General features: G+C 37.1%; 1 long non-coding RNA gene across 1 annotated transcript in view; it reads right to left on the reverse strand.

Moving 5' to 3' along the window:
• The window catches only part of LOC105495751 (uncharacterized), an 81,707-nt gene that overhangs the window by 25,645 nt on the left and 40,123 nt on the right, over positions 1-15,939 (reverse strand). The window contains exon 3 of the long non-coding RNA XR_011615146.1: positions 14,455-14,534. This is a non-coding gene — a long non-coding RNA (uncharacterized lncRNA). The remainder of the gene's footprint in view (positions 1-14,454; positions 14,535-15,939) is intronic.

The following is a 15,939-nucleotide window of genomic DNA, read 5'->3' on the forward strand; positions in this document are numbered from 1 at the left end:
AGAAGAAGGAAATCTTGTAATATGCAACAACATGGATGAACCATGAAGACATTATGCTAAGAGAAATAAGTCAGTCACAGAACTACCAATACCACATAATTCCACCTATATGATATAGCTAAAATAGTCAATCTCATTAGAATCTCAGTAGAAAGTAGATGGCAGTTGCCAAGGGCAGGGGACAGGGAAAAATGGGGAGATGTTATTCAATGAGCATGAATTTTAATAATGCAAGAGGAGTAAGATTAACAGATCTGCTGTACAACATTGTACCTATAACTAACAATACTCTATTGTGTTCTTAAAATTTTAGTAAGCAACTAGATCTCATGTTAAATGTTCTTACCTCAGTATATGTTTTTAAATCAACAAATTAAAAAAATAATAACAATTACTTTAAGATAAGAAGAGATTTATTCTTAGATACCTTGCTGGAGTACAAAACCACACTAAATAGGGTTAAATTATAGCATACTACATTTGAGGATATATTAGTTGTCAATATCACTACATGCCAAAGAAAGTAAAAAAAAATCTAGCTGTCCTTTACAGATAGAAGCTACCCAGTTAGTTATGAGATTAAATTCTGAGGGTGTTGATAAAGTGAGTTGGGATATAAAATTTAATTTGTGGCATTATCCCAAAATACAAGATACAGCACTCTGTAAAAAGACCCTGGAAGGTGATAAACTCACTTATATAATGCTCACTAGGACCATGGAAAAGTGACTGTCCATGCTGAATAAATATGAGATGCCTGAGCTGCCTCTCAGATGGTAAAAGAGAAACCATGCTGAATTGGACATGCAGTCAGAAGGCTCACAGATGATAGCGTCCTGTAGGGAGGTCACAACACTAAGCAGTGCACAAGTAAAAGAATCACTCTTTCTGATATCAAGGCTAAAAGTAGATGTATTAGTCTATTCTCATGCTGCTATCTGAGACTGGGTAATTTATAAAAGAAAGAGGTTTAATGGACTCATGGTTCCACATGACTGGGGAGGCCTCACAATCATGATGGGAAGACAAAGGAAAAACAAAGATATGTCTTACATGGCAGCAGGCAAGAGAGAGCTTGTGTGGGGGAACTCTCCTTTATAAAGCCATCAGATCTTGTGAGACTTATTCACTATCATGCAAACAGCATGGGAAAGACTCACCCCCATAATTCAGTTACCTCCCACTGGTCCCTCCCATGACACCTGGGAATTATGGGAGCTGTGATACAAGATGAGATTTGGGTGGGGACATGGCTAAACCATATCAGTAGGAGAAGCTACTACAAAACTTGATAAATTATTGAAAGACAATAGAGGCAGGGCAGTGGTGTTTAACCACTGGAAGAGAAGTGATCATAACCATGATAATAACTGGCAACTTTTGAGTGGCAGCCAAAGGTTAACAAACAGCTCAGGGTTATAAATATGGTCATTAGAACACAGAATTTCTAGGGAAACACAGGAGGGCAGTCAACAAAGTTATTTATCCAATTTGTGTCAACAGAAAAAAATGAAGGGTGAAATATCTGTGTACTGAAGACAATTGATCCATTTAATAGTACTGATTGCCCAGTTTCTGGAGCTAAGCCAGTTTTGCAGTTAGAATGCATTACCTGAAGAAGCACTGAAATCCCCAGGGGAAAGGCCTATGCAAAACCATAGTGAGTAACCTACCCAAAATGTATATCCTAGTGCTTCACTAAAGAGACTCATGTTAATTTCCTCTGGTAACTGTGGACTGGAAAACAGAAGATTCCCTGACATGTTGAGGGCTGTCAGAAACAAGGCCTGTTGACACCAATAACATCATCATGCTGTCATGCCACTTCGCTGTCAGAAAAGGAATAAATTGTGACATATGTGGTAAAGAGAAATAATATAAATAGAGCTCTAGCCAAGGACTGGCTAGTTGTCATTTCATCACATTGTACCTTTCTTTAGTCCATAGAGGAAAAACTATCATGGTATAAAACTTGAGGGAATTCTTCAAAAACTATTATTCCCTGTAAAACAAGAAATTCAAAAACAATATTACATCCCAAGTGACTTAAAAAAATATAATATCACCCTTAATAGTCTAAAAAGGGCCAGATTAGTGGATTAGCAGTTCTTATTATATCTATTTTGAATCACCTATATGACTCCTATAGAAATAGGATGGATGCTGGAGAATGACTATAGAATACTATGGGATCAACTTTGTTGTTGACCAAATACCAAATCGCATGAGGATGTGACACTTTTGCTAAAGATAATTAGTATAGCCTCAGAGACTTGGAAAATATAGTTTTCTATTATGATAAGAAAAGGAGGCGGGGGCGGAGCAAGATGGCCGAATAGGAACAGCTCCAGTCTCCAACTCCCAGCGTGAGCGACACAGAAGACCGGTGATTTCTGCATTTTCAACTGAGGTACTGGGTTCATCTCACTGGGGAGTGCCAGACGATCGGTGCTGGTCAGCTGCTGCAGCCTGACCAGAGAGAGCTGAAGCAGGGCGAGGCATCGCCTCACCTGGAAAGCGCAAGGGGGAAGGGAATCCCTTTTCCTAGCCAGGGGAACTGAGAAACACAACACCTGGAAAATCGGGTAACTCCTACCCCAATACTGCGCTTTAAGCAATCAGGCACACCAGGAGATCATAGCCCACACCTGGCCGGGAGGGTCCCACGCCCACGGCGCCTCCCTCATTGCTAGCACAGCAGTCTGCAATATCGCCGCAAGGCAGCAACGAGGCTGGGGGAGGGGCGCCCGCCATTGCTGAGGCTTAAGTAGGTAAACAAAGCCGCTGGGAAGCTGGAACTGGGTGGAGCTCACAGCAGCTCAAGGAAACCTGCCTGTCTCTGTAGACTCCACCTCTGGGGACAGGGCACAGTAAAAATAACAAAAACAGCAGAAACCTCTGCAGACGCAAACGACTCTGTCTGACAGCTTTGAAGAGAGCAGTGGATCTCCCAACACGGAGGTTGAGATCTAAGAAGAGACAGACTCCCTGCTCAAGTGGGTCCCTGACCCCTGAGTAGCCTAACTGGGAGACATCCCCCACTAGGGACAGTCTGACACCCCACACCTCACAGGGTGGAGTACACCCCTGAGAGGAAGCTTCCAAAGCAAGAATCAGACAGGTACACTCGCTGTTCAGAAATATTCTATCTTCTGCAGCCTCTGCTTCTGATACCCAGGCAAACAGGGTCTGGAGTGGACCTCAAGCAATCTCCAACAGACCTACATCTGAGGGTCCTGACTGTTAAAAGGAAAACTATCAAACAGGAAGGACACCTACACCAAAACCCCATCAGTACATCACCATCATCAAAGACCAGAGGCAGATAAAACCACAAAGATGGGGAAAAAGCAGGGCAGAAGCGCTGGAAATTCCAAAAATAAGAGCGCATCTCCCCCAGCAAAGGAGCGCAGCTCATCGCCAGCAACGGATCAAAGCTGGACAGAGAATGACTTTGACGAGATGAGAGAAGAAGGCTTCAGTCCATCAAATTCCTCAGAGCTAAAGGAGGAATTACGTACCCAGTGCAAAGAAACTAAAAATCTTGAAAAAAAAGTGGAAGAATTGATGGCTAGAGTAATTAATGCAGAGAAGGTCATAAACGAAATGAAAGAGATGAAAACCATGACACGAGAAATACGTGACAAATGCACAAGCTTCAGTAACCGACTCGATCAACTGGAAGAAAGAGTATCAGCGATTGAGGATCAAATGAATGAAATGAAGCGAGAAGAGAAACCAAAAGAAAAAAGAAGAAAAAGAAATGAACAAAGCCTGCAAGAAGTATGGGATTATGTAAAAAGACCAAATCTACGTCTGATTGGGGTCCCTGAAAGTGAGGGGGAAGATGGAACCAAGTTGGAAAACACTCTTCAGGATATCATCCAGGAGAACTTCCCCAACCTAGTAGGGCAGGCCAACATTCAAATCCAGGAAATACAGAGAACGCCACAAAGATACTCCTCGAGAAGAGCAACTCGAAGACACATAATTGTCACATTCACCAAAGTTGAAATGAAGGAAAAAATATTAAGGGCAGCCAGAGAGAAAGGTCGGGTTACCCACAAAGGGAAGCCCATCAGACTAACAGCAGATCTCTCGGCAGAAACTCTCCAAGCCAGAAGAGAGTGGGGGCCAATATTCAACATTCTTAAAGAAAAGAATTTTCAACCCAGAATTTCATATCCAGCCAAACTGTTTCGTAAGTGAAGGAGAAATAAAATCCTTTACAGATAAGCAAATGCTTAGAGATTTTGTCACCACTAGACCTGCCTTACAAGAGACCCTGAAGGAAGCACTCAACATGGAAAGGAACAACCGGTACCAGCCATTGCAAAAACATGCCTAAAATGTAAAGACCATTTAGGCTAGGAAGAAACTGCATCAACTAACAAGCAAAATAACCAGTTAATATCATAATGGCAGGATCAAGTTCACACATAACAATCTTAACCTTAAATGTAAATGGACTAAATGCTCCAATTAAAAGACATAGACTGGCAAATTGGATAAGAGTAAAGACCCATCAGTCTGCTGTATTCAGGAGACCCATCTCACACACAGAGACATACATAGGCTCAAAATAAAGGGATGGAGGAAGATTTACCAAGCAAATGGAGAACAAAAAAAAGCAGGGGTTGCAATACTAGTCTCTGATAAAACAGACTTTAAACCATCAAAGATCAAAAGAGACAAAGAAGGCCATTACATAATGGTAAAGGGATCAATTCAACAGGAAGAGCTAACTATCCTAAATATATATGCACCCAATACAGGAGCACCCAGATTCATAAAGCAAGTCCTTAGAAACTTACAAAGAGACTTAGACTCCCATACAATAATAATGGGAGACTTCAACACTCCACTGTCAACATTAGACAGATCAACGAGACAGAAAGTTAACAAGGATATCCAGGAATTGAACTCATCTCTGCAGCAAGCAGACCTAATAGACAGCTATAGAACTCTCCACCCCAAATCAACAGAATATACATTCTTCTCAGCACCACATCGTACTTATTCCAAAACTGACCACGTAATTGGAAGTAAAGCACTCCTCAGCAAATGTACAAGAACAGAAATTATAACAAACTGTCTCTCAGACCACAGTGCAATCAAACTAGAACTCAGGACTAAGAAACTCAATCAAAACCGCTCAACTACATGGAAACTGAACAACCTGCTCCTGAATGACTACTGGGTACAGAACGAAATGAAGGCAGAAATAAAGATGTTCTTTGAAACCAATGAGAACAAAGATACAACATACCAGAATCTCTGGGACACATTTAAAGCAGTGTGTAGAGGGAAATTTATAGCACTAAATGCCCACAAGAGAAAGCTGGAAAGATCTAAAATTGACACTCTAACATCGCAATTAAAAGAACTAGAGAAGCAAGAGCAAACACATTCGAAAGCTAGCAGAAGGCAAGAAATAACTAAGAGCAGAGCAGAACTGAAGGAGATAGAGACACAAAAAAACCCTCCAAAAAATCAATAAATCCAGGAGTTGGTTTTTTGAAAAGATCAACAAAATTGACAGACCACTAGCAAGACTAATAAAGAAGAAAAGAGAGAAGAATCAAATAGACGCAATTAAAAATGATAAAGGGGATATCACCACCGACCCCACAGAAATACAAACTACCATCAGAGAATACTATAAACACCTCTACGCAAATAAACTGGAAAATCTAGAAGAAATGGATAATTTCCTGGACGCTTACACTCTCCCAAGACTAAACCAAGAAGAAGTTGAATCCCTGAATAGAACAATAGCAGGCTCTGAAATTGAGGCAATAATTAATAGCCTACCAACCAAAAAAAGTTCAGGACCATATGGATTCACAGCTGAATTCTACCAGAGGTACAAGGAGGAGTTGGTACCATTCCTTCTGAAACTATTCCAATCAATAGAAAAAGAGGGAATCCTCCCTAACTCATTTTATGAGGCCAACATCATCCTGATACCAAAGCCTGGCAGAGACACAACAAAAAAAGAGAATTTTAGACCAATATCCCTGATGAACATCGATACAAAAATCCTCAATAAAATACTGGAAAACCGGATTCAGCAACACATCAAAAAGCTTATCCACCATGATCAAGTGGGCTTCATCCCTGGGATGCAAGGCTGGTTCAACATTCACGAATCAATAAACATAATCCAGCATATAAACAGAACCAAAGACAAGAACCACATGATTATCTCAATAGATGCAGAAAAGGCTTTTGACAAAATTCAACAGCCTTTCATGCTAAAAACGCTCAATAAATTCGGTTTTGATGGAACGTACCTCAAAATAATAAGAGCTATTTATGACAAACCCACAGCCAATATCATACTGAATGGGCAAAAACTGGAAAAATTCCCTTTGAAAACTGTCCCAAGACAGGGATGCCCTCTCTCACCACTCCTATTCAACATAGTGTTGGAAGTTCTGGCTAGGGCAATTAGGCAAGAGAAAGAAATCAAAGGTATTCAGTTAGGAAAAGAAGAAGTCAAATTGTCCCTCTTTGCAGATGACATGATTGTATATTTAGAAAACCCCATTGTCTCAGCCCAAAATCTCCTGAAGCTGATAAGCAACTTCAGCAAAGTCTCAGGATACAAAATTAATGTGCAAAAATCACAAGCATTCTTATACACCAGTAACAGACAAACAGAGAGCCAAATCAGGAATGAACTTCCATTCACAATTGCTTCAAAGAGAATAAAATACCTAGGAATCCAACTGACAAGGGATGTAAAGGACCTCTTCAAGGAGAACTAGAAACCACTGCTCAGTGAAATAAAAGAGGACACAAACAAATGGAAGAACATACCATGCTCATGGATAGGAAGAATCAATATCGTGATAATGGCCATACTGCCCAAGGTGATTTATAGATTCAATGCCATCCCCATCAAGCTACCAATGAGTTTCTTCACAGAATTGGAAAAAACTGCTTTACAGTTCATATGGAACCAAAAAAGAGCCCACATCTCCAAGACAATCCTAAGTCAAAAGAACAAAGCTGGAGGCATCACGCTACCTGACTTCAAACTATACTACAAGGCTACAAAAACCAAAACAGCATGGTACTGGTACCAAAACAGAGATATAGACCAATGGAACAGAACAGAGTCCTCAGAAATAATACCACACATCTACAGCCATCTGATCTTTGACAAACCTGAGAGAAACAAGAAATGGGGAAAGGATTCCCTATTTAATAAATGGTGCTGGGAAAATTGGCTAGCCATAAGTAGAAAGCTGAAACTGGATCCTTTCCTTACTCCTTATACGAAAATTAATTCAAGATGGATTAGAGACTTAAATGTTAGACCTAATACCATAAAAATCCTAGAGGAAAACCTAGGTAGTACCATTCAGGACATAGGCATGGGCAAAGACTTCATGTCTAAAACACCAAAAGCAACGGCAGCAAAAGCCAAAATTGACAAATGGGATCTCATTAAACTAAAGAGCTTCTGCACAGCAAAAGAAACTACCATCAGAGTGAACAGGCAACCGACAGAATGGGTGAAAATTTTTGCAATCTACTCATCTGACAAAGGGCTAATATCCAGAACCTACAAAGAACTCAAACAAATTTACAAGAAAAAAACAAACAACCCATCAAAAAGTGGGCAAAGGATATGAACAGACATTTCTCAAAAGAAGACATGCATACAGCCAACAGACACATGAAAAAATGCTCATCATCACTGGCCATCAGAGAAATGCAAATCAAAACCACAATGAGATACCATCTCACACCAGTTAGAATGGCAATCATTAAAAAGTCAGGAAACAACAGGTGCTGGAGAGGCTGTGGAGAAATAGGAACACTTTTACACTGTTGGTGGGATTGTAAACTAGTTCAACCATTATGGAAAACAGTATGGCGATTCCTCAAGGATCTAGAACTAGATGTACCATATGACCCAGCCATCCCATTACTGGGTATATACCCAAAGGATTATAAATTATGCTGCTATAAAGACACATGCACATGTATGTTTATTGCGGCACTATTCACAATAGCAAAGACTTGGAATCAACCCAAATGTCCATCAGTGACAGATTGGATTAAGAAAATGTGGCACATATACACCATGGAATACTATGCAGCCATCAAAAAGGATGAGTTTGTGTCCTTTGTAGGGACATGGATGCAGCTGGAAACCATCATTCTTAGCAAACTATCACAAGAACAGAAAACCAAACACCGCATGTTCTCACTCATAGGTGGGAACTGAACAATGAGATCACTTGGACTCGGGAAGGGGAACATCACACACCAGGGCCTATCATCGGGAGGGGGGAGGGGGGAGGGATTGCATTGGGAGTTATACCTGATGTAAATGACGAGTTGATGGGTGCTGACGAGTTGATGGGTGCAGCACACCAACATGGCACAAGTATACATATGTAACAAACCTGCACGTTATGCACATGTACCCTAGAACTTAAAGTATAATAATAATAAATAAATTAAAAAAAAAAAACAAAAAAAAAAAAAGAAAAGGATTAAAACAGTTCACATTCACATGGAATAAACAGCACCTTACACTCACAATTGTGTCCCAAAGCTACATTAATACTTCCACCTCTGTCATAGTTTAGTCAGAAGAGCTATGGACTCTCTGAATATTGTACAAATCATCTCTGATATAAAACCCTGACATGAATGAAGTGGTACACCTGGAATGCATTACATCACTGACAGGGTGCACAGCCAGAAGCATGTGAGGGAAGCCTAGATGAACGTTATACCTAATATTGTTACACAGTATCCCTTCCTTGGCCTATGTCTATGATAATATCTTATGATCATATGAAAGACAAGAATACATCTCAATTTGGTTTATCAAGAATTTGTCTTGGCATTGACATGCAAGCCAATATCAATGAAAACTGTATGATAACTCCCTATGCTATTAGCCTTGAAAAAGATGACAGAGGAAAATCTTCCCAATAGATATAAATTCAGACAATCACCTTAATCATCCACTTTGTGTGGACAGAGATTTGTCCCAAAGAGGCAGTAAACATAGGCTCGTGATTAGTATTTACTAGCCTGGATGAAAAATACTGTATTTTTTGCTTAAAGTCTGGGTTATAAGCATATGATGTGTAAATATGTCACATATCAAAAAATTCATTCATCTCTGTAAATCGACCAATTCACAAAGAAGTCAAAAGGACTCAGCAAGGGAACCTTAGCATGCCTTTGTAATTGGCAACCACAGGTCTAGCATGATGGGCACATTAATAAAGTGGCCATCGTGGCAGCAATGAAGGAGATGCCTGAGATAAATAGCCTGTACTCACATCACCAGTGTTAGTTTGGCAGCTTCTAGAGACCAGTGATCCACCTTCCAGGAACAGGAACCAGTGGCATGCTCCACTGAGGGAGCCAACAGCAGCTTCGTGGTAAGGACCAGTGGATTACTCTCAAGCAATAGATATCTATCTGCATAAATTTGTATATTTACTGCCAGCACAGCTTTGGCATATCTGAAAATGTGTTTAATATGTTGGCATCAGTTTATACGTGAACTTGCATAAACAAAGGAGATCCACTTTCTATTAAAACACGTACAGTAATCGGCCAATGACCTTAGATACACGTGTAGCATATGGTACCAAGTTACTTCCAGGCTTGATAGCTATTCGAAGGTGGTTAATTACTCCAATGAACACATACCCTGACCATCTGAAAGGAGAATTGTTACTAAGAACGGGTGTGAAACAGTGATAGGAACAAGTTTTGAGTGATCCCAAATATAATCCACCTGACTTAATACTTGGTATATGAGTATTTGGTGAGTGAAAAAAACTATTAGGAAAATGTGGAACTTTAAAATAATATGGCTCTCATACCTCATTGAACCTTTTGGATTTTTTTTAGAAGAGAGAAGATCATTAATTTTATAGTCAGCAACAACACATTGCATGCCTCCTACAAATTGGGCATCATAATATTATCTGGAGAAAAATAAATGTCATGAGCCCTAATGTGTAATTTCTAGGAAACTACTTGGCTTATGTCTTCATCTCTCAATATCTGTAGTCCCCAACCTTAATTATATACTGTTCAATAACCTGCTTACTTGCTTACTTTAGTATAGTGTCTTATCTAAAGTTTTCATCCTCTGGGTGTTAATCTATCACTGGTAACAGTTTCAACCATACTTTTTTCACTCTTGATCACGACTCACTCATATGACCCAGTGAAACAAATTACAGTGTTCTCTTTGCATTGATTTGACTTCTGGGCCTTTATAAATCTTACTTCTCTAATTAGGCTGTAAAAAGAAACTGCAATATACAGATTCATGAAATAGAATCAGGACGGGCAAACATTTTTAACAGTTTTGAAGCCCAAGGGGATTTTAGAACTGTCACTGTGGTGAGTTGGGTTTAAAAATTCAATGGTCCAGTGAGCTGAGATCCAGCCACTGCACTCCAGCCTGAACGGCAGAGCGAGACTCCGTCTCAAAAAAAAAAAAAATTCAATGGTCTATATTAAAATAAATAGTCTCGTGACAACACAGTTCCTGCTCTAGGTATCTCAGAGTCACCGTAGTTTTGTATATTTGGAAATGCTTAAATATACTGGAAATAAAAAATTACATTACATTTTCATATTACAACTATTGTTCCATTTCATGTCCTAATCATTGCTTGTCTGTACAATTTCAACAATTTCTCAAATGATTTCTATTACTAGGAATCTGTTATTTGTCAGATGACTTTCCTAGAAAGCAGTATCTATTTTATGTGACTTTAATATTTCAGAATCACATGGTTTTCTCATATCTGCTCAGTTGTTTTAAAACTAGTGAACATATTCATTCTGCAAAGGCAATATCACATAAAACTCTGATACATTTTAAAAAGCATGGAGACTTTTACTTATGGCCATGATAGAATAATTGGTTCTGGATAACCCTCCATGGATAAACAAATATTAAATTGAATGATTGAACAACCACTGGACTATTTGTAAAGATCTAAAATATTGTGCCATTTTCTGATAAAATGTGCATATACATTTATATTATGCTTCAGAAGTGTATCTATTAATAGCATTTTCCTTGGGTGTATGTAAATAAAAAGTTAGCTATTTTCTCGTTTAAAAACATGATTTTTATAACTAGTGATTATTAATTTATATATTTTATATTTAATTCTAATGAAATTTCCATTTATTCCTAAATGTTGATTATTTTAATCCCTCCAAATATAAGTTTCCTAAAAGCAGCCATCTTGATTGTCTTGTGTACTTATATATTCTTATAACATCATCCAATACTTGGCATTCTTTACGTACTCAAAACATATATGCTGAGTTTTTGAAAAGACGAATACTTATTTTTTTTTGTCAAATAAATATTCATCCATGTTATAGGTTAAACAGCTTTCCTTCACAGATTTTTTAATAAATATGTTAATGAAAATCACCATATTTGCATATATACTTTACAGTAGACATGATATAAATTGTAAATGGCTTGGTCATATATTTTAATAATACTTACATTAAAGAAAGCTATGCTAGCCTTCATTTACTTTGCATCGTCTTTTGGTAAGATAAGTGGCAAAATATTTAAATCAAGTAAATGGAGAAAAGACAGTAAACACAGTATTTTATAGAAGAATACACTTGACAGATGCAAGTTAAGCAAAATAATATTTAAGACTGGGTGAAGGGTCTTTAAAATGATAATGGAAAAATGCATACTACGAAAAACTACTCATGAATTTCAAAACTTTTGCACAGTAACAAACTCGTACTAACTTTTTAGAACATATTTGAACAGTATCTAGTTTGAGGCATTAAGAAGAAAAGGCATCAGTTTAAAAAGAGCCCCTAGAAAATTAACATGTATTCTATTCAAATTGAAGCAAGAACCATTATCAATTTTATGATGAAGCTTGCGTAGAAAAATGATGAATCATCGATGCTTCATGAAAAATTTAGGAGGACAATAACCTAGAGAAATTTACAGAGTACAAATGGTTAACTTCTTTTAAGAAGGGACAAGACAATGTCGAAGCCCACAGCATCAGACCATCTTCACCAATTTGCTAGAAATAAAATAATCTTGTTCATGCCCTAGTTGAAGAAGACCAACAATTAACAGCAGAAATAGACAACACCACAGACATCTCAACTGGTTAAGCTTGCACAATTCTGACTACTAAAAAATTTGGCCCGGCGCGGTGGCTCAAGCCTGTAATCCCAGCACTTTGGGAGGCCGAGACGGGCGGATCACGAGGTCAGGAGATCGAGACCATCCTGGCTAACACGGTGAAACCCCGTCTCTACTAAAAAATACAAAAAACTAGCCGGGCATGGTGGCGGCGCCTGTAGTCCCAGCTACTCGGGAGGCTGAGGCAGGAGAATGGCGTGAACCCGGGAGGCGGAGCTTGCAGTGAGCTGAGATCCGGCCACTGCACTCCAGCCTAGGTGACAGAGCGAGACTCCGTCTCAAAAAATAAATAAATAAAAATAAATAAATAAATAAAATAAAAAAATTAAAAATAAAAAATTCAAGTTGTGCCAAGTTTCCATTTAATAGATCCTGAAACTTTCATGCCTGGGTCAAAAAGTATCGTGTCTGGGTCGGGCAGACAAGAGCATAACGTTCAATGAAAATTTTAACGAAGTGAGATCAAGAACGTGAAGCATTTCTTAAGAGAACTGTAACAGGAGATAAAACATCGCTATACCAATATTATCCTGAAGAAAAAGCACAAATAAAGCAATGGCTGTCAAGAGTTGGAAGTGTTCCAGTCAAAGTGGACGGCAAAATCATGACATCGTTTTTTGGGATGCTCGTGCCTTTTTGCTTATTCTCTGGAAGTTCAAAAACTATAAATCCTGCTTATGGAAGAGTGTTTGAGAAAGTTAGTCAATGCTTTAACACAAAAACACCCAGCAAACTTCATCAGAGAGTCCCTCTCTGCCATAACAATGCTTCTGCTCATTACTCTTATTAACAAGGGCAATTTTGTGAGAGTTTTAATGGAAAATCATTAGGCATCCCACTTAGGGTTCCAATTTGGCTCCTTCTGACTGTGGTTTTTTTTTTTTTTTTTTTTTTTTCCTAATCTGAAAAACATCTGCAAAGGATATGTATTTTCTTTAACTAATAACATAAAAAGACTACCTTAAATTCTTAGGACCATCATTTATTTAGAGATGGACTAAAAGGCTGCTGTCATTGCTTACAAAAGTATCTTAGCCTTGATGGAGCTCATAGTGAGAAATAAAGTTCATACTTATATTTTTATTTTTAAGTTTCATTTTGTGGTGAACTTTTTGAAATCCCCTCATATATGAAAACTTTTCCTATAATACATACAAATAAATGTATTATATTGTACATCAGCATTCATTCAACAAATATTTTGAGTATCCATCACGTCTTTAACTGTAGAAGGAATTTAGACGGTATCTGTGAACGAAGCATAAAAACATCACTGACGTCATGAAACTTAACTTCTGCTAATGGAAAATATGCCACAAATGATAATCAAATAGATATAATAAGTTACATATTATGCTGAGGATGATAACTATTTTGGGGGAAATGAAACAAGGAAAGTGAGTTTAGAAATAATAGAGACAGAAGAAAGTTACAATTATAAAGAGGATTGGGAGGTAGAGTGATATTTTAACCATAAGATGATATTTTATTAAGAGATTGAAGAAGATTTTGGTCACATGGTTCTCTTGGTAAGGAGCATGTAAGCAAAGGAAAAAAACCTGGCAAAGCCCGATGACACAGCTCATTTGACATGTTCAAGGATCAGTAAGAAGGCCAAAAAGGGTATAGGGCAGTGAGAGGGGAACAGAGGAGTAGATGAGAAGGGCAAAAATATTGATATTTTACAAAGATATTTCATAGTTGATAATGTTTGTCATATGTTTCATAAAGAATCATGTAGAGACTATGATCTCCAGATTTTATAATTCAAATCTAAAATAACAAATTATTACAATTAAGGAAAATTAATTTCACAATAATAATGAAAGGTGCAGTGTGTCTTGTCCAGTTGACAAATAAATTCAGAACCAAAAGAAAATGGAAAAATTCAGGTATTCTCATCATATTTTATGTAAAGGAACTTCATCTCATAGTTTTTGATAACAAAATAAGATGTTACCATAATATAGCACTTTTAGGTGTTTTTAAAAGTATATTCTATCCATGACACTAATAGCCCACAACTCACAGTTGGTAGCAGAAGGTACCAATTCTTGCTTTTTTTTTTTTTTTAAATCCAAATCTTTAATCTCTCAGGGTATTTGTAAAAGAAGAGGAATTTGATTCTTTAGTTTTGTGAAAGTGAAAGCCTCATAACCTTTTATGGAACAAGTGGTTCATCACATTTGATCTGTTGAGCTATAAAAGCAGGAAACTTCAATATGAACATCACACAGAACTCTTACCATTTATTCTTTTGTTCCATGTGGCCACAGCTTTCAGCTCTTAAAAGCACTTCTTTTACATCATTTTTTGAAGTTGGTACCTTTAATGAAAAGATTTTCTCAATGTCCATGAATTTTGCAACTACTATAAATCAGGTGACAGCTTAAGAGTAAAGAGCTTTAAAAATATTGCTTTGCTTCATTTTTCATAAAATTTAAGTATACAGAATCAAATAAAAACACTATAACAGGGAAGGCACCAGAAAAAGACTGTATCAATACTTGAATATTTATGATATAATCAGTAATATGTAAAATATGTAACATATATGTACATGTATGTATATTGATATTCAGCAGCTAGTTTACACTACCTCTTTATCTATCCCTCCACTCACCTCTCCCTCTTTCAAATTGTTTCATATTTTGCAGCTCTATTGCTTGGTGCATAAACATTTAGGATAGTTATGTTTTTTGAAAGATTGTCCCATTTATATTAATATAATATCCCTCAATACCTCTGGTAATTTTATTTGCTATGAAGACTACTTTTTCTGGTATGAATATATCCACTCCTGTTTTAAAAACTTATTATTTTCATGATACATGTTTCATCATTTTACTTTCAACCTTCCTGTATTTCCATATCTGAAGTGCTTTTCTCAGGGACATGTAGCTGGGATATGTGTTTAAATTTACTTTGCCAATCACTTTTAGTTTGTGTATTTAGAACAGTTACATATAGTTATTAATATGTTAGGTCTTACTTTTGCTTTTTTGTTTGTGTTGCTGTTTGCTCCATGATTTTCTTCTGATTTAATTTACCTATCTAGTTCTGGGTTATTTGAACATTTTTAAATTTTAATTTTGATTTATTTGTAGTGTTTATGACAGTATGTGTTTATTTCTATAAATTTTTCTTTTAGTCGTATTTATGTAGGTTATTACAATCTACTGCTATTCATTTTACTGGATCAAGTGAAATACAGAAATCTTATTTTATGTCTCTTCACCTTCTCTAATTTATAATATTATTGTGTTAAATTTCTCTTCTATATTCTACAAATACTGAAGAGAATTCTGTCGGAGTTTTGAATGTAGATCTTTTTCTTTTTTCTTCTAAAAGTGTTACTGTTTTCTCTTCTTTCATGCACTGCATTCTCATCATTATGAGCATTTTCTGTGGTATAACTTTTATACATATAATGTATAGAGTGTATAGATATAATGGTATTTGTATAAAAGTTACATATATAATATTACATACATATATAATAATATATGTGTGTTTGTGTGTGTGTATATGTATATAATAGGGCACCTGTGGCCTCATCAACCTGGCAACTATGCAACTCTTTTAAAAAATGTCAATAATGTTTAACCCTGTTTTCACAAGTATCTCATTTTAGGGCTCTTAAACATAGGGAAGTTCTTTACTGCTTTGAAGGAAATACAATGAAAGTGATATTTGTCAATATCAGGCATCCGGCCTTCCACTGGCAGTTT

The sequence above is a fragment of the Macaca nemestrina genome, chromosome 16, assembly GCF_043159975.1.
Source record: "Macaca nemestrina isolate mMacNem1 chromosome 16, mMacNem.hap1, whole genome shotgun sequence".
Taxonomy (NCBI): domain Eukaryota; kingdom Metazoa; phylum Chordata; class Mammalia; order Primates; family Cercopithecidae; genus Macaca; species Macaca nemestrina.